We start from the raw sequence: 25698 nt of genomic DNA, 5'->3' as shown, positions 1-25698 counted from the left end.
AAAACAAACTTGTATTGTGGACGTGATTAATCACGATTATTTCTTTCCCAGCACTAATACTAATTCGATATTTTCATTTCGACATCATGAGCAGAAAAAAAGCCTAAACCAAGGAAAGGAATGTACAATAACAAACTGCTTGTGACAAGCCAGCATTGTAATTCTTTGGCACAGAACTTTTTATTCCTGCACTATTTTAGAGTGTGTAGCCTGTTGTTGTGGCTCCTGTGTGTGTCTGTTCAAGGCCTCTAATGAGTCTCTGTTGATCTGGACGTTTTGTGTTCACTCGCACAATTACAAGGCGAATGCCAACAACCTCTCTCTCTCTCTCTCTCCCTGTAATAAAGAGAAAGGTCTTACTCAGCTGTTGGACGTTGTTATGAATTTGCAAGGCACTCTGCTTGCTGCCTGGAAAAAGAGAGAGAGAGCAGAAAAGCCGGGATTGAAAACAGACCCTCATACTTTGTGTTTAAGTGTATGCGTGAGCTCTCAGCACCCTGCGCCGCTATTATTGACACACCTTCCCTTCACCCCAGACCGCACTTTATTCCATTGCATTTTCCATTTTTCCCCAGTTTGGCAGCGAACGCCGTCTGCACAGAGAGCTCGTTTAGCGCTGAAAAGAACTTTCTCTCCTCGTTTTTGTTTCTTCTTCTTCTTTTCTCCTCTTCAGCTGCATGGGCACTTTCATTGTGAGGGCTGCCAAAATCCATCTCATTTCCCTGCGGCTCGTGTTTTCAGCGAATACAGAAACAGGCGACTGTTGCTGAGGAGTTCTGGCCGGGATTTCATGTTGTTTTGTGTTTCTTCAGGTCCACCAAAACACCCCTGGACGACGGATCTGCACACGGTACTGATATGTTGTTTTCAGGAAAATGTCAATGCTTGCAGGGTGGTTATTTCCTTCTGATTCTTTTAATGAAACTGATACACAAAAAAATGACAACACAACTTTCAGAACGTGCTACTTTGACTCATTTTAATTAGTTAATCAAGTGTCAATATATATATATTTTTTACACTTAGTCTGTGTAATTAAAATTTGCAATGTTTATTTTGCTAGCACACATTGTTATTCTTTAGGTAAACTATGAATTTAAGTTTATCCACTGCAAAAAGGTAGTTTAAGTATCAAATTCATCAAATTCTGAGCATTTGCTTCTGCGTTTGGAGGGGTGGTCCTTCACTGATGATGTCAGTTTGGTGGTTCAGTCACAATATTCCTAGCCACACCCCTCTTACTGTTAGTTTGCTTTGAGGGAATGGTGCACAAAAACAAAGCTCCGCCCCCTACTCAATATTCAGTTTTAGTTTGAAACGCAACAACATATTGAAATGAAAAGTCTGATGATGTCAGTTTGACGCTAAAGCCACAATATTCTTAGCCACGCCCCTCTCACCATTAGTTTGCTATGAGGGAATAGTGCACAAAAACAAAGCTCCGCCCCCTACTCAATATTCAGTTTTAGTTTGAAACGCAACAACATACTGAAATGAAAAGTCTGATGATGTCAGTTTGATGCTAAAGCCACAATATTATTAGCCACCCCATCTTACCATTAGTTTGCTATGAGGGAATAGTGTACAAAAACAAAGCTCCGCCCCTACTCAATATTCAGTTTTAGTTTGAAACGCAACAACATACTGAAATGAAAAGTCTGATGATGTCAGTTTGATGCTAAAGCCACAATATTCTTAGCCACGCCCATCTTACCATAAGTTTGCTATGAGGGAATAGTGCACAAAAACAAAGCTCCGCCCCCTACTCAATATTTAGTTTTAGTTTGAAATACATCAACATACTGAAATGAAAGGTCTGATGATGTCAGTTTGACGCTTAAGCCACAAAATTCTTAGCCACGCCCATCTTACCGTTAGTTTGCTATGAGGGAATCATGCACAAAAACAAAGCTCCGCCCCCTGCTCAATATTCTGTTTTAGTTTGAAACGCATCATCATACTGAAATGTAAAGTCTGATGATGTCAGTTTGACGCTTAAGCCACAATATTCTTAGCCACGCCCATCTTACTGTTAGTTTGCTGTGAGGGAATGATGCACAAAAACAAAGCTCCGCCCCCTACTCAATATTTAGTTTTAGTTTGAAATACATCAACATACTGAAATGAAAAGTCTGATGATGTCAGTTTGATGCTTAACCCACAATATTCTTAGCCACGCCCCTCTCACCATTAGTTTGCTATGAGGGAATAGTGGACAAAAAACAAGCTCCGCCCCCTACTCAATATTCTGTTTTAGTTTGAACAAATCAACATACTGAAATGTAAAGTCTGATGATGTCAGTTTGACGCTTAAGCCACAATATTCTCAGCCACGCCCATCTTACCGTTAGTTTGCTGTGATGGAATGTTGTTCAAAAGAAAGCCCCGCCCCATACTCAATATACAGTTTCAGTTTGAAATACATCAAACTCCTAAAATAAGTCTGATGATAGCAGTTTGATGCTTGATGCACAATATTCTTAGCCACGCCCCTCTTACAAATAGTTTGCTATGAGGAAATGATGTGCAAGAGAAAGCTCATCCCCCCCACTCAATATTCAGTTTCAGTTTGAAATACATCAACATACTGAAATGTAAAGTGATGATGTCAGTCTGATGCTTAAGCCACAATATTCTTAGCCATGCCCCTCTTACAATTAGCTTGCTATGAAGGAGTGTTGCACAAAAGAAAGCACCGCCCCCTACTCAATATTCAGTTTCAGTTTGACACGCATCAACACACTCAAATAAGTCTAATGATGTCAGTTTGACGCTTAAGCCATAATATTTTTAGCCCCACCTCTCTTACCGTTAGTTTGCTGTGAGGGAATGTTGTGCAAAAGAAAGCCCCGCCCCCTACTCAATATTCAGTTTCAGTTTTTAATACATCAGCATACTAAAATGAAAAGTCTTATGATGTCAATTTGACTTTCATAGTACTTGTTTTTTTCCTACTTTAGAGGTCAACGGTTACTGGTTTTGATCATTCTTCAAAATATCTACTTCACTATTCAACACAAAGAAAAATCTAAAATTCACTTGAGTAATGGATGAGTAAATGGGGAGTACATTTTCATTTTAGGGTGAACTATCCCTTTAAGGTTTAGCCTGTGCTATACTTTTGCAGTTACGGATGTTGGTGTTACTAGTGAGTGAGTTTTCAGCATTTTTCAAAATATCTTCCTTGGTGTTCAACAGAAGAAAGAAACTTAAAAAGCTTTTTAACCACTTGAGGGTGAGAAAATAGTGAGTAAATGTTCATTTCTGGGTGAGCTAACTAGTGAAGCTTATCTCTTTTCAAACCTTTACACATTTCAAACCTGCAATAAACACAAAAGAAGATATTTTGAAAAATGTTGGAAACCTGTAACTATTGGCTTTCACAGTAATTGGTTTTCCAACTATGGATGTCAATGGTAACCGGTTTTCAGCATTCTTCTACAAAAGGAAGAAAATTATGAAAGTTTATAATCATTTGAGGGTGAGAAAATAATGAGTAAATGTTCATTTTTGTGAACTAACTAGTGAAACTTTACTCATTTCAAATCTTTACTCATTTCAAACCTGCTATTAACAAAAGAGGATAGTTTGAAAAATGTTGCAAACCTGTAACCATTGACTTCCACTGCATTTTGTTTTCCTATAAGTTTCTTCTGCTAAACACAAAAGAAGATATTTTGAAAAAATGTTGCAAACCTGTGACCATTGGCTTCAAAAGTATTTGGTTTTTCTACAGTAGAAGTCAATGGTTACCGGTTATCATCATTGCTAAAAATATCTACTTGCAACACACTAAAGAAAATCAAAAATCCACCTGAGGCTGAGTAAATAGTGAGGTTTTCTTCATTTTGGGGTGACCTATCCTTAAAAGTTTAGTCTGTGATATACTTTCGAGGGTAGGGATGTTGTTTTTACTAGTGAGTGAGTTTTAACATTCTTCAAAATATCTTCTTTTGTGTTCAAAAGAAACTTATAAAGCTTTATAGCCACTCGAGGGTAAGAAAATAATGAGTAAATGTTCATTTTTTGGTGAACTAACTAATGAAAACTTTTACTCATTCCAAACCTGCTATAAACACAAAAGAAGATAGTTTAAAAAATGTTGGAAACCTGTAACTATTAACTTCCATACTATTTTTTTCAACAATGGAAGTCATTTGTTACCGGTTTTCAGCATTCTTCAACAAAAGAGAGAAAATCATAAAAGTTTATAATCATTTGAGGATTAGAAAATAATGAGTAAATGTTTATTTTTGTGAACTAACTAGTGAAACTTTACTCATTTCAAACTTTTACTCATTTCCAACCTGCTATAAACAAAAGAGGATAGTTTGAAAAATGTTGCAAACCTGTAACCATTGACTTCCAAAGCATTTTGTTTTCCTATAAGTTTCTCCTGCTAAACACTAAAGAAGATAGTTTGAAAAATGTTGGAAGCCTGTAACCATTGACTTCCAAAGCATTTTGTTTTCCTATAAGTTTCTTCTGCTCAAAACAAAAGACGATAGTTTGAAAAATGTTGCAAACCTGTAACCATTGACTTCCAAAGCTTTTTTTTCCCTATAAGTTTCTTCTGCTAAACACAAAAGAAGATAGTTTGAAAAATGTTGCAAACCTGTAACCATTGACTTCCATAGTATTTGTTTTTTTCAACTGTAAAAGTCAATGGTTACCGGTTTTTAGCATTCTTCAAAGTATCTTCTTTAGTCTTCAACACAATACAGAAAATCAAATGAGGGAGAGTAAATAGTGAGTAAATTGTTTTGGTGAACTATCCCTTTAAGCTTTAGTCTGTGCTATACCTTTGCAGGCAGGGATGTTGGGTTTACTAGCCAGTGAGTGAACCCTGCTGTGGTCATTTGACTAAACAAACAGATCTGCTGGCCAGCCTCCTCTCCGTCTGGGACCCCGGAGACTGCAGCTTTAGCTCCATCCCTCCCTCTCGCAGCTGTACGAGAGACCACTACTAAACGCCAGAGAATTGGACACTGTTGCTCACACGTACAGAGACGCAGACGAGGAGAGAAGTTAGCAAGAAGAGGCTTTTCCTAGACATGCTTTAAATCCAAACGTCAAGGTAAGAGATGGGACTTTACTCTCCTACAGTTTTTGAACCGAGAGTTTTACTCCATGATGTTTTTAGTTTATTTTCTCAGTGAACGAGTTCCAGGTTTAAACAGTGAAAGCAATGATGTGAAATTTAGAGGAGTTAGATTGAACTTGTCGTAACTCTTTGGGTGTTTGTACAGTGTTCAGCATATTTGAGCTCACCCCTCACACATCTATCTTTTAACTGTATATAGACCATTTTCATGGGTGTAAACAAACACAGTGGTCCCAACGTATTTCCTTTTGTACATTTTTAATTCAGCTTCCGAGAGTCCAAAAAGAGCCACATATTGGTAACTAATGTTATGATAGCTGTTTTAACATTATGTTATGATGGAATTGCCTCTTGTTACAGTTATTAAATGTTCATGGACCAATGACATGACCACATTGAAATGGTCTATAGCAGGGGTGTCCAAAGTTGAGCTTGTCCTGCTGACTTTAGCTCCAACTTGCTTCAACAAACCTGCCTGAAAGTTTCTAGTTGTGCAATAATATTGTGCAATATTGTGCAGAAGAGACTTAATTCTTTCATATCACATTTTACCTGTTTTTATGCTTTGTTTTGTTTTTACGCATTTTTATTATTTGTTTTTATTTTTATTTTACTTGTTTCTTTTATTCTTGTTTATGTAAAGCACTTTGAATTGCCATTGTGTATGAAATGTGCTATATAAATAAACTTGCCTTGCCTTGCCTAGTATACCTAGTAAGAGCTTGGTTAGCTGGTTCGGGTGTGTTTGATTAGGGTTGGAGCTAAACTGTCCAGGACATTGGCCCTTTAGGACTGAGTGTGGACACCCCTGGTCTGTAGGATGCTTTAGAGTAGTACAGTATGTGTGTTTTTTTAAGACACTTCTATACAGCTTAAAGTGACATTTAAAGGCTTAACTAGATTAATAAGGTTAACTAGGGTAATTAGGCAAGTTATTGTATAATGATGGTTTGTTCTGTAGACTATAGGGAAAAATAGCTTAAAGAGGCTAATAATTTTGACCTTAAAATGGTTCATAAAAAATTTTAAACTTCTCTTATTCTAGCCGAAATAAAACAAATAGGACTTTCTCCGGAAGAAAAAATATTATCAGACATACTGTGTAAATTTCCTTGCTCTGTTAAACTTCATTTGGGAAATATTTACAAAAGAAAAAAATTAAAGGGGGCTAATAATTCTGACTTCATCTGTTTATATATAAACTTAGTCCCTTTATTAATCCGGGGTCGCCACAGCAGAGTGAACCGCCAACTTATCCAGCAAGTTTTTACACAGCGGATGCCCTTCCAGCCGCAACCCATCTCTGGGAATATATATACAATGAAAAACTTTATTCAAAGATGACTCTTTGGATTTACTCAAATGTTTTACGTTAAGTGGTTGTAAACAATTTATTTGGGCTGAATTTAAACAAACAAATTTAGTTGAACATTATTAAACTTAATTTGTTTAAATTCAGCACAAATAAATTATTTGCAACAGTTCTGCATGCAACACTTTTTTTGTATAAATACTATACAAACTATACAAGTATCTTATGTAAAACAGAAAAAATATTGTGCAAAAGAGATATTTTAAGGTTGAAAAAGTAAGCAGTTTGACATGACTGTGGTAAATTCACAGGTAAACCTTATTGAGTTCTTGTAAGATAGTTTATGTGGTGATAATGGAGAAAATAGTGTTTCTACAGGTAGTTTGTTTGTTGTGACACTGAGAAATGCACAATGTTTTTTATAGAGATACAGAGTGATTGAATGTACATTTATTGTCTAAATTCACTGAGTAATGGAGGGTATACAATTTTTAATAGGGGTGTATTCATTTTGGCTGTGTAATGTGTGTTTCATCCAGATGTTGGCTCAGATGTTTAGATTTTTTTAAAGAAAGATTTATCCTGTCTTAAAGAATTTGAAGCATTTTTTTGTTCAGCTTTTGTTTGTTTAGCATCGATCTCTTCTGTTTATTTGTGTGTTAAACGTGTTGCATTTGACCGAGAATGTGCCGAGAGCAAACAGATCTGCGCCTTACAGTCAGTTTGAACACCTTTACACACCCTCGTCTTCACTGCAGAGGCTTTACAGATGTGTGTTTTCTTGTGAGGCATTGTAACGTGCTGTTGTGGTGGTTTGTTTGAGCTCTTCTGTTCTCATTGAAACTCTCGCTGCCTTTTCTTTAGTAGTTGTGTTTGTGTCGTAAAACACAACATTTAAAGAATTCCAGAATCTATATAATCTATAAAATCTAAATAACTAACAAACCAGACTGGTAATCTAACTGTACAATCTATACATATACTTTAGATACTTAACTATACACGTAATCTAAGACAAACTGTACAAGCACTTAATGCAAAACAGAATAATATTGTGCAGAAGGGATAGTTTAAGGTTGAAAAAGTAAGCAGTGCGACATGATTTGCGGTAAATTCACATGTAAACCTTATTGAGTGCTTGTAGGATAGAGTTTAAGTGGTGGAATTGGATAAAAGAGTGTTTCCACAGGTGGTTTGTCGAACCCACTCACCAGTGTGAGGGACATTCAGAAATGCGCAATGTTTTTATAGAGATACAGAGTGATTGTATGTACATTTATTGTCTATATTTAATGAGAAATCGATCAAATGTAAACTTTATTAGGGGTGTATTCAGTTTGGCTGTGTACTGTTTATTTCATCCAGATGTTGCCTGCGATGTTTAGATTTTTTTAAACAAAGATTTATCCCATCTTAAAGAATTTGAAGCATTTTTTGTTCAGCTTTTGTTGGTGAAGCATTGATCTCTGCTGTTTATTTGTGTGTTAAACGTGTTGCATTTGATCGAGAATGTGCCGAGAGCAAACAGATCTGCGCCTTACAGTCAGTGTTTGAACACCTTTAACACTCTCGTCAACACTGGAGAGGCTTTACAGATGTGTGTTTTCTTGTGAGGCATTGTAACGTGCTGTTGTGGTGGTTTGTTTGAGCTCTTCTGTTCTCATTGAAACTCTCGCTGCCTTTTCTCTAGTAGTTGTGTTTGTGTCATAAAAACACAACATTTAAAGAATTCCAGAATCTATATAATCCATTAAATCTAAATAACTAACATACCAGACTGGTAATCTAACTATACAAAATATACATATACTTTAGATACTTAACTATACACGTAATCTAAGACAAACTATACAAGCACTTAATGCAAAACAGAATAATATTGTGCAGAAGGGATAGTTTAAGGTTGAAAAAGTAAGCAGTGCGACATGATTTGCGGTAAATTCACATGTAAACCTTATTGAGTGCTTGTAGGATAGAGTTTAAGTGGTGGAATTGGATAAAAGAGTGTTTCCACAGGTGGTTTGTCGAACCCACTCACCAGTGTGAGGGACATTCAGAAATGCGCAATGTTTTTATAGAGATACAGAGTGATTGTATGTACATTTATGGTCTATATTTAATGAGAAATCGATTAAATGTAAACTTTAATAGGGGTGTATTCAGTTTGGCTGTGTAATGTGTATTTCATCCAGATGTTGCCTGCGATGTTTAGTTTTTTTTAAAGAAAGATTTATCCCATCTTAAAGAATTTGAAGCATTTTTTGTTCAGCTTTTGTTGGTGAAGCATTGATCTCTGCTGTTTATTTGTGTGTTAAATGTGTTGCATTTGACCGAGAATGTGCCGAGAGCAAACAGATCTGCGCCTTACAGTCAGTGTTTGAACACCTTTAACACTCTCGTCAACACTGCAGAGGCTTTACAGATGTGTGTTTTCTTGTGAGGCATTGTAACGTGCTGTTGTGGTGGTTTGTTTGAGCTCTTCTGCTGTCATTGAAACTCTCGCTGCCTTTTCTCTAGTAGTTGTGTTTGTGTCGTAAAACACAGCATTTAAAGAATTCCAGAATCTATATAATCTATTAAATCTAAATAACTAACATACCAGACTGGTAATCTAACTATACATATACTATAAATACTTATTTATAAATAAGACTAACTATACAAGCAATTTATGCAAAACAGAATAATATTGTGCAGAGGAGATATTTTAAGGTTGAATAAGTAAGCAGTGCAACAGGATTTGTAGTAAATTTACTGGTAAACCTCACTGAGTGCTTGTAAGGTAAAGTTTAAGTGGTGGAATTGGAGAAAAGAGTGTTTCGACAGATGGTTTGTCAACCCCACTCACCAGTGCGAGGGACATTCAGAAATGCGCAATATTTTTATAGAGATACAGAGTGATTTTGTTTGAGCTCTTCTGCTGTCATTGAAACTCTCGCTGGCTTTTCTCTAGTAGTTGTGTGTGTGTTTGTGTCGTAAAACGCAGCATTTAAAGGCTGAGAGAATTCCAGAATCTGGTTGTTTATATTCATGATTTTATTATATATTTTTAAAATCTATTTTAAGGTCAATATTATTAGTCAGCTTAAACAATACTGTTTATGATTGTCTACAGAACAAACCACTGTTATACAATGGCTTGCCTAATTACCCTAATTACCCTACTTAAGACTTTAAATTTCACTTTAAGCTGAATACTAGTATTTTGAAAAATATCTAGTCTAATATTATGTGCTGTCATCATGGCAAAGATAAAATAATAGTTATTAGAAATGAGTTATTAAAACTATTATGATTAGAAATGTCATGAAACAAAATCTCTCTGGTAAACAGAAATTTTTGGGGGAAAAAAGCAGGGGGGCTAATAATTCTGACTTCAACTGTATATAATCAATGAAGAAGTTAATTGAAAAGCTCAAGACAGCTTTAAGAAACCAAACGCTGTGTGTTTGGTGATTCCCGTGGGCTCTCAGGGGTCTCAGCCGGACCCTGTTCGCGAGCTCCGCTCATCCGCTGCTAATGGGGAGCAGATTTTTCCCGGGACTGGTATGCGAACCAGATGAGGGGCTCAGGAAACAGCTGGTGACGCAGTGCTCGGTCCGTCCCTCTATCACAGATCCAGCACACACTCACGTCTTACTCACACGCCTGACTAATAACAGAGCGTTCCTGAAGAACAGCACAGAAACTCCTCACCACACGCACAACAATGAAGCACATGAGTAACGGGACTTTTAGAGGACGCCGTGCCATGAAGGTTCTGCACCACAGCGTTACACTGAAAAACATGATTCATTGGATTTACTCAACTGTTTTAGGGTGAGTGGTTGCAAATGATTTATACGGGCTGAAATCAAACAAACAAGTTAAATTTAGTAATGTTCAACACTGTTTGTTTAAATTCAGCCCATATAAATAGTTTGCAACCACTTACCTTAAAATCTTTTGTTAAATTCGTTCATTCATTTTCCTTCAACTTGGTCCCTTTATTCATCAGGGGTCGCCACAGCGGAATGAACCACCAACTAGCATATGTTTTACAAAGAACACCTTTCTGGCTGCAACCCAATACTGGGAAACATCCATACACACTTATTCACACACACACACACACACACACACACACACACACACACACACACACACACTACGGACTATTTAGTATATTCAATTCTCCTATAGCGCATGTGTTTGGACTGTGGGGGAAACCGGAGCACCCGGAGGAAACCCATGGAGAGAACATGCAAACTCCACACAGAAATGCCAACTGGTCCATCCGAGACTCGAATCAACAACCTTCTTGCTGTGAGACGACAGTGCTAACCACTAAGCCAGCTTTGGTAAATCCAATGAATCATTTTTTGTTTCGGTGTAGCAGCATCAGCTGTTGAACATCTGTTTGATCTACAGACCAGACCCAGAGAAATATTTACAATAATAGTCCTGCGCTTCAGATTAATGTCTGTGCCGGTGAAGCACAGCCAACTCTGACTTCTACATATGGCTGATGGAAATTCATTCATTCATTTTCTTTTCGACTTAGTCCTATTATTAATCTGGGGTCGCCACAGTGGAATGAACCGCCAACATATCCTGCATGTTTTACTCAGCAGATGCCCTTCCAGCTGCAACCCATCTCGGGTGAAAATATAAATGCAAAATCGTTCATGTGCAATACAATACCTTGTTTATTACTCAAAAATAATAATCACAATGAAGTTTATCATTAACTGTTTGTGATCTTTGGATTTGATTTAATTTTTTTTTAAATTAACTATAAATACAATTGAGGTCTGAATTATTTGACCCCCTGAATATTTTTTCCTCAATTTCTGTAAAATGGAAAGATGATTTCTTCAACACATTTCTAATCATAATAGTTTTAATAACTCATTTCTAATAACTGAGTTATTTTATCTTTGTCATGATGACCGCACATAATATTTGATTAGACATTTTTCAGTATACCAGTATTCAGCTTATAGTGAAATTTAAAGCCTTAACTAGGGTAATTAGGCAAGTCAATGTATAACAGTGGTTTGTTCTGTAGACAATCGAAAACAAAATAGCTTAAAGGGGATAATAATATTGAGCTTAAAATGTTTTTAAACACATAAAAAAACTGCTTTTATTCCAGCCGAAATATAAATATTTGAAAAAGGACAAAAATGAGGGCAATTCATATAGACTTCAACTTTAAGGGAGAACCCTTATTTATGTTTTTACTGCACAGATTGTCTTTGTAGTAGATGGTTTTTACATTTTTATCAACAACTTAAGAAATATGACATCCAGCCCAAAGTCTTAAATTTAAAACAATCATGCAGTAAAAATTTTTTTTTGTCATTCATTTGATCGCAGTGGCACAGTATTTAGTGCTGTCGCCTCACAGAAAGAAGGTCACTGGTTCGAGTCTCGGCTGGGGCAGTTGGCAGTTCTGTGTGGAGTTTGCATGTTCTCCCTGCGTTCACGTGGGTTTCCTCCGGATGCTCCGCTTTCCCCCACAGTACAAAGACATGCGGTACAGGTGAATTGGGTACTCTAAATTGTCTGTATAGTGTATGTGTGTGAATGAGTGTGTATGGATGTTTCCCAGAAATGGGTTGCAGCTGGAAGCGTATCTGCTGCGTAAAACATGTGCTGGATAATTTGGCGGTTCATTCTGTTTTGGTGATCCCAGATTAATAAAGGGACTAAGCCGAAAAGAAAATGAATATAATATAATATAATATAATATAATATAATATAATATAACATAATATAATATAATATAATATAATATAATATAATATAATATAAAAGTTTATAAAAAAATACAAGAGATTTATTTTATTACATCTAAAAATGCATTTATTTATTTATGTTTTTATTGATTTTGCAGTCATTTATTTGTATTTGTAAATTCTGTGTGAATTGTTTAAAAATCTAAAAATCAATTTGTTTTAGTCTATTTTTACAAAATTTTTATAAAAAATTTTATTTAGTTTGTTTTTAATGTTATTTATTGGTTTGCGATTTATTTCTTGGTTTATCAATATTTATTTGGCTCTGTATATTTGTACTCTTTAAAATTGACAGGATTGTTTAAGTGAAATTAAAAACATAAACTACTAATACTCATTTTCATATTTTTTACATTTATTTATATACTTAAAGTTAGTAAAGGCACTAATTAATTAGCTTGTGGATTGGATCAACTTTTGCCATGGTAAAAACATGGTATCATACAGTATGTTTTAAAAAAATGTTGATGGTCTGTGTGGAGTTTGCATGCTCTCCCTGTGTTGGTGTGGGTTTCCTCTGGGTGAATTGAATAAACTACATTTTTTCGTAGTATGTTAATGTGAATATGAGAGTGTATGGGTGTTTCCCAGTACTGGGTTGCAGCCAGAAGGGCGCTGCTTAAAACATATGCAGGATAAGTTGACGGTTCATTCCGCTGTGGCGACCCCTGATAAATAAGGGACTAAGCTGATGGAAAATTAATGAATAAGAGTCATTGTGAACCTGGAAGTTGATGAGATTTTTATTTCAGTATGTTAATATACTTCCAACTAAAACAGAATATTGATAAGGGGGCAGGGCTTTCCTTTGCGCATAAATTAAGTATAAGAGCAGTGTGTGTTCTAGTGCATTAACTTGCACATATTAATTATTAACCTTAAGAAAAATAATGAGAGCTAGCAAAATAAACACTGTAAGTAAAAAAAAATCAGCAGAGGTGGACATGGACACATCAACACTTTACTTTGCAGCTAAATATCAACAAACACTCATACATACTTGCTAATACACACACACAGTGTCCTGAAGAGAGCTAGTCTTCTAATATAGGTCTAATAATATTTTCTTTGGTGCGCTAAGCCGGCTGAACCCGACACTGTCTCCATGTGTCTGTGTTTGTGCTGGACTGAGTGCAGAGAGACAGACAGAACTGAGGCTTATTTAGATTGATGAAGACAGCCTCATCTGTCTCTCTTTCTGCATTCTTGTAGTAGTCGTTGGTCATCGTTATTTCTGCTGCTGTAATCTTAGCGGTCATTAACCGCAGGATGCAGCAAATTAAACACACACTCGAGTCGATGAGGGAATTACTTTACACGGATGACAGATGAAACACTTCTGCTCCAGTCAAAAAACAATGACGCTCAGGTAGTACCGTCTTTAGCTTTGCATGGATAGGATTTTTCTGGACATTTACTACTGTAAAGCAGTAGGTCTTAGAACATGGTTCAGTAATAATGACCAGTTTTTTGGACAGTTAACAAGGGAATAAAGCTAAAATTAGCTATTTTTACACTGTTTTACCATGGTAAATATTGAAAGTTTTAGTAAATAAATGAATTAATAGACATTTCATTCAAATTTATAAAATGGATTTTAAAATAAGTATATATGTATATATACAACACTTCTGTTTGGTTCTTGAATCTGATTGGCTGGTGGCCATGAGAACTGGTTCTTGAATCTGATTGGCTGGTGGCCAATTAAGATTAATAGATTAATAGACATTTCATTCAAATTTATAAAATGGATTTTAAAATAAGTATATATGTATATATACAACACTTCTGTCTGGTTCTTGAATCTGATTGGCTGGTGGCCATGAGAACTGGTTCTTGAATCTGATTGGCTGGTGGCCATGAGAACTGTTGCAGTGCGATATGGCTGTATATCAGCATTGGTGGGACGCTAAGGTACGCAAAGCACGCCTCCCACCAGTGCTAATATACAGTCATATCGCACTGCTACTCGTGCGATATGGCATTTATACAACAGTTCGACGGCACAATCGTGCATATAAAAAAGAAAATCAAACACGGAGAGTGTTTGTGTGTGTTTCTGGTCTTACACTCATCATCTCTCCATCACCGCAGGAATGCTACAGCCACTTCCTCATCCTTCATTTCCTCTCCTTCTTCTTCTTCTCCTTCTTCTCCTCTGTGGCTCTGCTAGAGTCCGTGTTTGAGCTGTAATGGTTTAAAGCTGCGGGTTTCTCTCTGCGTGTGTCTGATGTGGGGTTGTTAGACGGCTTGGTTAGACAGGATGGGGTTTGGGTTGATGAGTTCATGTTTTTGACTGCATTATCATTCAGAGTCATTCTGATTTGGCTTGTCGTGTCATTGTTTATCAGCGGTGTTTACTAAGACGAGCTTCGCTGTGTGTTCATACTATCAGTTGGTGTTCTGAACAGGGTATTTTTAAGTAAGTTGAACTTTTATCAACTGCTAGACCACGACACAAACACAAAAATCACATCTACACACATGTAGAGCACAGAGGCTCTGTTTACTCCTGGAACTACGGTGCGGATTCATCAATCCACTCACAAACAGACCAAGCTGCTACACTCCTAAGTCAAGTTTTTTAAAGGGATAGTTCACCCGAAAATGATAATTCTGTCATCATTTACTCACCCTTTAATTGTTTCAAACATTTAGCAAGAGTGTTTAGCAGCATTTAGCATTTAAGGGAGAGTAAAAAAGATGGATAGATGGAGGAAGAGTAAGGAGGATGGATGGATGGATAGGTAGTCAGTTAGTTGGATGGATGGATGGATGGATGGATGGATTGATGGACAGGTGAAAAGCTGGTAAGGTGGATGGATGAAGTGTTAGAAAGGTGGAGTGAAAGATTAACTGAGAGGAAAAGTTAGATGGATGGGTGGATGGATGAATAGTTAGAATGATGGATGGACTGATGAACAGATAGATAGAATGGATGGAGAAATAGTTTGAAAGGTGGATGGATAGATGGATGGACGGATGGATGGATGGATGGATGGATGGACGGACGGACGGACGGATGGATAGATGGATGGATGAAGAGTTAGAAAGATAAATGTATAGACAGATGAAAAGTTTGAAAAAAAGATGGATTGACAGATTGATGGACAGATGAAAGGCTGGATGGGTGGATGGATGGATGGATGGATGGATGGATGGATGAAGAGTTAGAGAAGTGGATGTTAAAGAAGTGGAGTAAGAAAGGAGGCTGGATAGAGGAAGAGTTAAAAAGATGGATGGATGGATGGAGAGTTAAAAAGGTGGATGTATGGATGGATGGAGAGTTAAAAAGATGGATGGATGGATGGAGAGTTAGAATTGATGGCTAGAGGAAGAGTTTGAAAGATGAATGGATAGCTGAATGGTTGGTTGGATGGATGGATGGAGGAAGAGTTTAAAAAGTGAATGGATAGCTAGATGGATAGATCATTGGAGAGTTAGAAAGGTGGATGGATGGATGGATGGATGAAGAGTAAGAAAGATAGATAGATTGATGCATGAATGGATGAAGAGTTAAAATGGTGTGTGGGTGGGTGGAAGGCTGGCTGGATGGATGGATGGATGAATGGATGGATGCATAGATGAAGAGTTAGAAATGTGAATGATGGATGGATGAAGAGTAAGAAAGATGAATGGATAGATGGATGGATGGATGCATGGATCGTTAAAAAGATGGATGGATGGATGGATGAAGAGTTAGAAATGTGGATGATGGATGGATGGATGAATGGATAGATGGGTGGTTGGATGGATGGATGGATGGATAAAGAGTTAGAAAGGTGGATGGATTGATGGATGAAGCATTAGGTAGATGGATAGGTGGATGGATTGATGAAGAGTTGGAAAGATGGATGGATGGACAGGTGAAGACAGAAAGATGGATTGATAAGTGAAAAGTTGGAAAGATGGATGGACAGGTGAACAGTTGGAGACAGATGCACACATTGATGGATGGATAAAGGGAAAGATTAAGGAGAAGATGACCAAGCGGATGGGCAGATGAAGAGTTAAAGAGAGGGATGATTGGACCAACTGATAGATTAATGGATGGACAGAGAGATGGAGATTCCTCTTTCTGTGCCACTGAACACTTTCTGTTCTCCTCAACTGCTTCAGAAAATATGTTGTTCAACCCGTCTTCTTCAACTCCATTCCAAACAGTTGCATAGCAGTTTCAGTGTTTACATTTAATACAGCAAGTTCAATCCGGGCAGTCATAAACACACTGAGCTACTGCGGCTGTGAGCTGTGGTGTTGTAGTTCTGCTGGTAATGTCTTCAGCGGCTGTGTGCTCCTCAAGACTCTCAATCTCCAGATGTGACCAATAGCTTCAGGCTGCAGTTTTTCCAGTTCCTCGGCATCCGGAGCGGAACTTTCTGGCATTCTCCGGTGACATCTCTCTGGCTCCCAGTCACTCGCAGTCTGCCGAAAACATATAAACACCACTATAAAGTCAAAGTTGTGCTGCGCTTTGGAGAATTACGAGAAACCCAGAGAAAACGGAGGTGAATTTTAACTCCTGGAGTCGCCTGTTTAATGTGGGATGTTTCTAAATGCTTTTTTTCCATAACAATTCATCCTTAATGAGTTGAGTGGAGAGAGCGCTTAATGTGATAGATGCAGCCTCCCACATCTGAAGCACACACAGTCGCTTAGTGCACTTATTCATACGCTTATTCATACACAGATGCTTTTACAGACCCACAGCCTGAAACCTCAGACACGCTGTCAGAGAAACACACATTCATACAGCGCCAAAATAAACCTGGCCTCTCAATGATTTTGACAGAATTAGTGTGATTATGAGACAACACTTTAGAGACTCTGCTCAGAATTTACAATTTTTTATTAAAAAACTCAAATAATAGAATATTAATTAATTAATTTATGTATTTATTTATTTTATCATTTATTTTTTTATTTAATTAAATTTTTATTTAATTTTATTTATTTTTATTTTTTTATTTTATTTTTTTTCTTTTCTTTAGTTTAATTTAATTTTATTACAGCTTTTGGCTGTTTTTATGTGACACCAGAACTATCAAAGGAAAGATTAAACTTTATTACTTTATTTTTCATTTTTAATTTAATGTTAATTAATTGTAATATCATTTTAGATTATAAAATTTTATTTGTATATTTAAATTTTTATTAGTTTTTTTAATTATAAATGTATATTTAACTTTATTTCTGTTGTGTGTTTTGTCATATTAGTATGCAATGTCTATATAATATTTATTATTTTCATTTCAATTTTATTTAGTTTTATTATTTTAAATGAAGAGAGCAGTGGCTGCTACACATTCAACTAAAGCTTCTTGTTTTTAATATTGTTTTAGTTAACATTTATATCAATGATTGCCATATTATATTTTAGTTAACTTTTATTTTAGTGATCAATGGGACAATGAGACCAAACACAGCTTTATTTTCTTTTCTGAAAGCAGTTGAAAGTTGTTTGGCTTTTACAGTGGCCTAGCCAATGACCTGACCTAAACCTGAATAGAAAATTAGAACTAAAGCTCAGATTTCAGACCCAAAAATCATCAAGATTTTCATGATTCTGTTAAAATATGGGGGAAAATCACACCTGAACAATACGTTGCACTTCATTCTGCATACAAGAGGCATCTTAAAGCTCCCGTTACCCCAAAAAAAAGGAATTTTTTTAAATAAAATATTAAATAGATTTCAGTAGTTCAACACTTTCTCTTTCTGTCATTCCATTGTTATTACGCATAATATTTTATATTGTATTTAACTTTTATTTCAGTGATCAATGGGACAATGATTCCAAACACAACCAAACAACTTTCAACTGCTTTCAGAAAAGAAAGTAAAGATGCTGCAGTGGCCTTTCCAATGTCCTGACCTAAACCTGAATAGAAAAAAAAAAAGAACTTAAGCTCAGATTTCATAGACGAGACCCAAAGAACCCTCAAGATTTTTAGATTCTGTTAAAATATGGCGAAAAAATTAGCAATGAGCAATGCTAACCAGTTTATTCTCCATACAAGAGACATATCAAAGCTCCAATTACCAAAAAAATAAAATACTTTTTTAAATATAGTATTAAATACATTTCAGTAGTTCAACACTTTCTCTTTCTGTCATTCCATTGTTATTACACATAATATTTTATATTTTAGTTCAATTTTATTTTAGTGATCAATGGGGCAATGAACCCTAATACAGCCAAGTAACTCTCCACTGATTTCAGAAAAGAAAATAAAGCTGCTACAGTGGCCAAGCCAATGTCCTGACCTAAACCTAAATAGAAAATAAGAACTAATGCTCAGATTTCATAGACGAGACCCAAAGAATCATCATGATTTTTAGATTCTGTTAAAATATTGGGGGGGGGGGGGGGGGGGGGATCACACCTGAGCAATGCTTAGCACTTCATTCTTCATACAAGAGTCATCTTAAAGCTCCCATTACTAAAAAAGAGATTATTTATAAAGTATTAAATACATTTCAGTAGTTCAACACTTTCTCTTTCTGTCATTCCATTGTTATTACACATAATATTTTATATTTTATTTAACTTTTATTTCAGTGATCAATGGGACAATGATGCCAAACACAACCAAACAACTTTCAACTGCTTTCAGAAAAGAAAATAAAGCTGCTACAGTGGCCTTGCCAATGTCCTGACCTAAACCTGAATAGAAAATAAGAACTAAAGCTCAGATTTCATAGACGAGACCCAAAGAACCATCAAGATTTCTAGATTCTGTTAAAATATGGCAAAAAAATTACAACTGAGCAATGCTAACCAGTTTATTCTCCATACAAGAGACATATCAAAGCTCCCATTACCAAAAAAAAAAAAACTTTTTTAAATAAAGTATTAAATACATTTTAGTATTTCAAAACTTTCCCTTTCTGTCATTCCATTGTTATTACACATAATATTTTATATTTTAGTAAAATTTTATTTCAGTGATAAATGGGACAATGATGCCAAACACAGCCTTAGTAGAGACCCAAAAATGTATATCTATTGAAATCTGGGGGAAAAAATCCCACCTGAGCAATGATTACGACTTCATTCTACATGCAAGAGTATTTGAAAAAGAAAAAGAAAAAAAATCACAAGAGGGGTAACAATTGTGACTTCAGCTGTAAGTGTTTCTAATGTTGACCAAAGTCGAGTGAGAGAGAAAAAATATCCTCTGGTCTCTTGTGGTTTTAGGTGGAAATCCAGACTAAGCAAGGATAACCATGAAAGAAACGGCACAGTGTTAGAGGAACAAAGTGAAAGGGCTACTACTGTAGATAGATGTGAGGTTTCGATGAAATGGCAGAAAAACTTACACTGTTCATTTCGGAAGTGACAGCAAAGCCTCATGTTGGTGTTTTTTGTCCTTTTTTTCTAGTGCTTTGAGTTTGTGCAGAGCTGTTTTCTGCAGTGCAGGAGTGATTTAGTGTGTGTGGTTATTATGATCTTTTTCTTTAAACATTGTGGCTGAGATTTAGGTTTGCCAAAAGAACTTTAATGAAGTCTTGAGTTGTTTATACCTTTTAGAAACAAAGCAGAACATCAATAAATATTTTGGCAAGACTATAGAGTAAGGTTGCATTAGTTAATGCATTAAAGTCTCATGAACGGCCCACGTTTCTGCCGTTCTCATCAGTTTGGAAAAATGCTGCAAACCTAAGCCAAAGTGTAAGAGGATAGTACACCCAGAAAACTATATGATTATTTAGTCATCCTTCACTCTTTATGTTCTTTTTTGAGTTTCTTTTTGTTGTTAAACACAAAAGCAGTGTTGCCAACTTATCGACTTTGTCTATAGATTTAGCAACTTTTCAGACCTCCCCAGCGACAAATTTTCAAAAAAGTGACTAGCGACAAATCTAGCGTCTTTTATGTGTGTTACTGAAGATTTTTATAGACTCTCGTGTGTCCATACTGCACATTCCCTACTCTTCTCAAGAGCTGTATGCTTTTCAGGAGCTTAGCGCTTTTTCGTTGAAAATAGTTGGCAACAGGGCACAAAAGACACTACCAGCTGTGGTTACTCCCAACCCTGTCAATGTTAACAGCAATGACTGTAAAAAATATGGACGACGCGACAGCCCTTTTTCCCATTGAACGCCTTGAGGGCAAAACGCCTGCTTGACGGGCACAAACTGTCGCAAAAGACTGCTGAAATTGGAGCCAGACATGCGCAGAAGGATTGTCTGATGGAGCCAGAGGAGGAGCCGCGAAAATGAGCAGAGTCGAGCTTCCAATCAAACGCTTTATGTAAAATCAACTACGCCCCCCGAACTTCTCAGCATGCGTTTGCTGTCATATCAACACAAATGGATGTAATAACGTTAACAAATATGAGGGTTTTATATATTCAATCGCGCCAGCTCCAGGCTGCAGCGCATAACTTACTCGCGGCGTCGCGGGCTGATTCCGGCTCGCATGCGGCAGCGCCTGCTCGCTCGGCCGCCGCATCTGGCTCGATTGACTCGGGCTGGAATTGGGTAGTGAGTCCAGGCATCCGGAGTAGGTCCAGCAGAGGTAACATTAGTCAGTCTGAGCTCTAAGAGATAAGTCTCCGGCAGGCGAGTATCTAGCCGGAACTGTGTTTTGCTATCTGGATGGCTAGGCGTGTATCAGCAAACTAATAAAGCCCGAAAAAAGCCCTGAACTTAGCGAATAAACAGTGTTCCACCAGGATCATGTATGTCAGAAACTATAGTTTACTGCTGAACTCATTTTGTCATGGTAAAATAACACAGAAATCGAATAATAACATTTCAGTCTACTTCAGTCTCCTGCCGAAGCTCAGACGCCGCGCTTTGAGAAACTGTCAATCACAGCTGTCAATCACGATGACACGCCCAGCATTAAATTACTGCTAAAAACAAACTGTTTACAAAAATGAAGATCTGCACCTATTTCAGCACAATAACCAGTGCCTTAATCGACCAGAACTATCTTTCGGGACATTTTATTGCAAGTGTAATATTTTTTTTTATTTGGGCTCAAGTCTCCTTCATTAACACGGAGGAGGCGGGCTTTATGACTTGTACTGCAGCCAGCCCCCAGGGGGCGATCTAACGGCCGAAACCTTCACTCAAACGTAGGCTTGCGGCACACTTGGTTAACAGCTTTCCAACATTCTTCAGAATATCTTCAGATTTTAGAGTGAGTTAATAGGGAATAAATCTTAATTTTTGTGTGTGTGAACTATCCCTTTGAGCCTTTGATGTGGAGGAGAGGAGTAAAACTTTTTTCATTGAGCTAAAACCATCAAACACACACACAGCAAATTATTATTGAACACAACAAAATTAATGTATATTATTTTGGAAGCTGACCTTACATTACGCATGTTAACATATATTTATATTACTTACTCCTAGGGTTATTTACAGTTGAAGTCAGAATTATTAGCCCCCCCACTGAATTATTAGCCCTCCTGTTTATTTTTTTCGACACATTTCTAAACATAATAGTTTAATAACTCATTTCTAATAACTGATTTATTTTATCTTTGCCATGATGACAGTAAATAACATTTGACTAGATATTTTTAAGACACTTCTATACAGCTTAAAGTGACATTTAAAGGCTTAACTAGGCTAATTAGGTTAGGCAGGTAAGGGTAATTAGGAAAGTTATTGTATGATGATGGTTTGTTCTGTAGACTATAGAAAAAAAATATAGCTTGAAGGGGCTAATAATATTGACCTTAAAATGGTGTTTGAAAAATTAAAAACTGCTTTTATTCTAGCCGAAATAAAACAAATACGACTTACTCCAGAAGAAAAAATATTATCAGACATACTGTAAAAATTTCCTAGCTCTGTTAAATATCATTTGGGTAATATTTAAAAAAGTAATGTAATAATTCTGACTTGTATACTGAATATCGAAATTGATATATTAAGCCACACCATATTGATGTTTTGTACATCTAGTTTTTATGAGGTGGGAGCACCAGGAGATACACACATACACTACGGACAATTTAGCTTACCCAAATCACCTAAATCCCATGTCATATGGCAATGGGAAAAACTGGAGCACCTGGAGGAAACCCACACCAACACAGGGAGCAAACTCCATGCAAACTCCACGCAGAAATGCCAACTGATCCAGCCGGGACTCGAACCAGCGACCTTCTTGCTGTGAGGCGACAGCGCCACCGTGTCGCCCCAACAAATATTTACATTAGTTACTCTAAATGTAATGTTAATTTGCTGTTAGTAATAGGTGTGATTATTTTATTACTCTATTCTGTTATTATTCTGAAGCTTTAAAGATGATCTGTCCAATCAGACCTCAGCGCTGAACACGTGTGTCTAATAACACAGGGTGTAATGGGAGTGGATGTTGATCTGAACACTGGGAAAGTATGCTGGGAATGCTTTGTTTTTTATTTTCTTCTGTCTTTTTTTCTGCACCATTTGTTAGCAAAGCACACAAACGTTTTATATCTGAAACTTATATCTTTTATATAATGTGTAAGTTCTTATTAAAATGGTTATATTTTAACTTTAGCATGATAGCATTTCTTTATTTTTTGCAGCTGAATAATCTGCCAATGGGGTAAGCGCAATAATATTATCTTCACTTTGAAACATTATATGTTTGCTTATCCCATTGGCACATTATTTTGCTTATTTTAAGGACATTAAATCTGAAAACAAGAAATGTTTTGCTCTTCTACAAGATGCTTCTTGATTTAAGAATTTTTAGATGTTTGGACTAGAAACAAGACAAAAACTCTTAATAAGAAAAGCTTTTTTTATTAAGATGCATCAATTCAGAACTGTGTGAAATGTACAATGAATAGGTGTCGACATTGTTGTTAGCATGATTATATCATGAATTAGCATGTTGTTAACATGATTCTAGCATAAATTAGCATGTTGTTTGCATGATTCTAGTATGGATTAGCACATTATTTGCAAGATTTTAAGGTGCATTAGCACGTTATTTTCAGGATTCTAACATAAATTAGCATGTTGTTAACATGATTCTAACATGGATTGGCATGATTCTAGCATAAATAAACATGTTATTAGCATGATTCTAGTACAAATTGGAATGTTATTAGCATGATACTAGTATAAATTAGCATGTTGTTAACACAATTCTAGCATGTTATTAGCATGATTCTAGTACAAATTAACATGTTATAAGCATGATACCAGCATCAATTAGCATATTGTGAGCATGATTCCAGTGTGATTTAGCATGTTAGCATGATTCTATTAAGAACTAGCATGCTATAGAATGATTCTAGTACAAATTAACATGTTATAAGCATGATACCAGCATCAATTAGGATATTGTTAGCATGATTCCAGTGTGATTTAACATGTTAGCATGATTCTATCAAGAACTAGCATGTTATAGAATGATTCTAGTACAAATTAACATGTTATAAGCATGATACCAGCATCAATTAGCATATTGTTAGCATGATTCCAGTGTGATTTAACATGTTAGCATGATTCTATCAAGAACTAGCATGTTATAGAATGATTCTAGTACAAATTAACATGTTATAAGCATGATACCAGCATCAATTAGCAGGTTGTTAGCATGATTCCAGTGTGATTTAACATGTTAGCATGATTCTATCAAGAACTAGCATGTCATAGAATGATTCTAGTACAAATTAACATGTTATTAGCATGATTCTAGCATGAATTAGCAGGTTGTTAGCATGGTTCTAGCATGAATTAGCATGTTATTACCATGATTCTATTCTATTCTATTCTCAGTGACTCCAGCCGCCCAAGCCATAGACTTTTCTCTCTGCTACCCTCAGGCAGCATCCGATCATGCACCAGCCGACTGAAGGAAAGTTTCTTCCCTCAGACTATCAGGCTGATGAACACTTATCACACCACATTTGGTGCACTCTCAGGAGTTGCACTTTTTTCATTTATTTGTTTATTTGACCATAGCTTCACTCTTTTTATTTATTTTCTCGTAGCCCTGTGAGCAAAATGCAGCCTGCAGGTTAATGACGACTTCCACCCCAAACAGCGGCACCCTAGTGAATATAAGAATTCGAATAATTAATATTAATGAATAATACACCTGCACAATGAAAATCAGATGATTCACTACATTAATAAATCTGACATTACCTGATCAGAAATCTTAAAGGGCATAAAAAGATCAAGCCATTAGATGACAGTGAAATGCTTATTTTTTTTTATCCAAGCGCACCAGCATAACAGTGCCTTTGTGGATCAATGGTCGCCATGTTGCGTTACGACGCCGCCAACCCGAGTTCAAACCTCACCTGAGAAACTTTTTTATTTTTAGAGTTAAGACTTATAATACTGTTTGGGTTACTTATATAGGTGTACATATTTATTTATTTATTTTTTTGTGTGACCACCGTTACAAATGGCATGGATATCTATAAAGAATTTTGCATAGAATATATATATTTAGATATTGCAGAAAAAGGACATTGTGATGTTTTAAAGAATAGTTTTAGAGATTTAGCTACCAATGTTCTCATATGACAAACATTTAAAGTTCTGAAGCAGCTGTGTCCTTAAAAAGACGTGAGTTTCCCTCCGGTTTCCCCCACAGTCCAAACACATGCGCTATAGGTGAATTGAATGAACTACAGTAGGCGGTTCATTCCGCTGTGGCGACCCCTGATTAACTTGGACTAAGCCGAAAAGAATTTTCGCTTCGTATTACTAAAAAAATAAGATTAAACTGGAAATGTGATTTTCGTTTGGTGAAGTGTTTTGTTGTTCTGCGAGGGGGCTGCTGGGGGTTTGGGGATCCACATCAGCGTCTCATCATCCCAGGGGAAAACAGGGATAGAAAAAGAGGAAGGTTTATTTTAACAGGGACTCACTGGATCAGTTTTCCCACAGCCTGTGCCAGAAGTTCAGCTCTGGGAGGGCAGATCCTACAGCAGCGCCTACCTTTAATAAACGCTCATCTACAGCAGGAGAGTTATGTGTGTGAAAGTGTGTGTGGGTGTGAGTGTGTGTGTGTATGAATGTCTGCATGTGAGTGTGTGCATGTCTGTGAGTGTGTTTCTTTGTGCATGTATGTGAATATATGTGTGTGTGTGTGTGTGTGTGTGCTCGCATGTGTGTTGGAATTTGTGTGTGTGTGCATACTTGTGACAGCATGTGAGCATGTCTGTGTGTAACTGCGTATGTGCGTGTGTGTGTGTGTGTGTGTGTGTGTTTTTGTGCACGCATATCTGTTAGCGTATGTGTGTGTGTGTGTGTGTTTGTTTGTGTATGTGTGTGTGTGAGTGTGTGTGTGTGTGTGTGCACGCATGTCTGTTAGTGTGTGTGTGTTTGTTTGTTTGTTTGTTTGTATGTGTGTGTATGTGTGTGTGTGTGTGTATGTGTGTGTGTGCTCGCATGTGTTGGAGTTTGTGTGTGTGTGCATACTTGTGACAGCATGTGACCATGTCTGTGTGTAACTGTGTGTGCGTGTGCATGTGTGTGTGTGTGTATATTTGTGAGTGTGTATGGTTGTGTGTTTG

The 25698-nt window shown here is 36.6% G+C and overlaps 1 protein-coding gene across 2 annotated transcripts in view; it reads left to right on the top strand.

Annotated features, from left to right (window-relative positions):
• Positions 1-4993: 4993 nt before the first annotated feature.
• pdgfrb (platelet-derived growth factor receptor, beta polypeptide) overlaps positions 4994-25698 on the top strand; it is a 75913-nt gene continuing 55208 nt past the window's right edge. For both annotated transcript variants that reach the window (XR_012389529.1, XM_021481026.3), the window contains exon 1: positions 4994-5077. The gene's annotated coding sequence lies outside the window, so the exon portion shown is untranslated. The remainder of the gene's footprint in view (positions 5078-25698) is intronic.

Source organism: Danio rerio, chromosome 14 (assembly GCF_049306965.1).
Source record: "Danio rerio strain Tuebingen ecotype United States chromosome 14, GRCz12tu, whole genome shotgun sequence".
NCBI lineage: Eukaryota > Metazoa > Chordata > Actinopteri > Cypriniformes > Danionidae > Danio > Danio rerio.
Note: the sequence above shows the minus strand (reverse complement) of the source record. Positions and strands in the feature narration are given on the sequence as shown.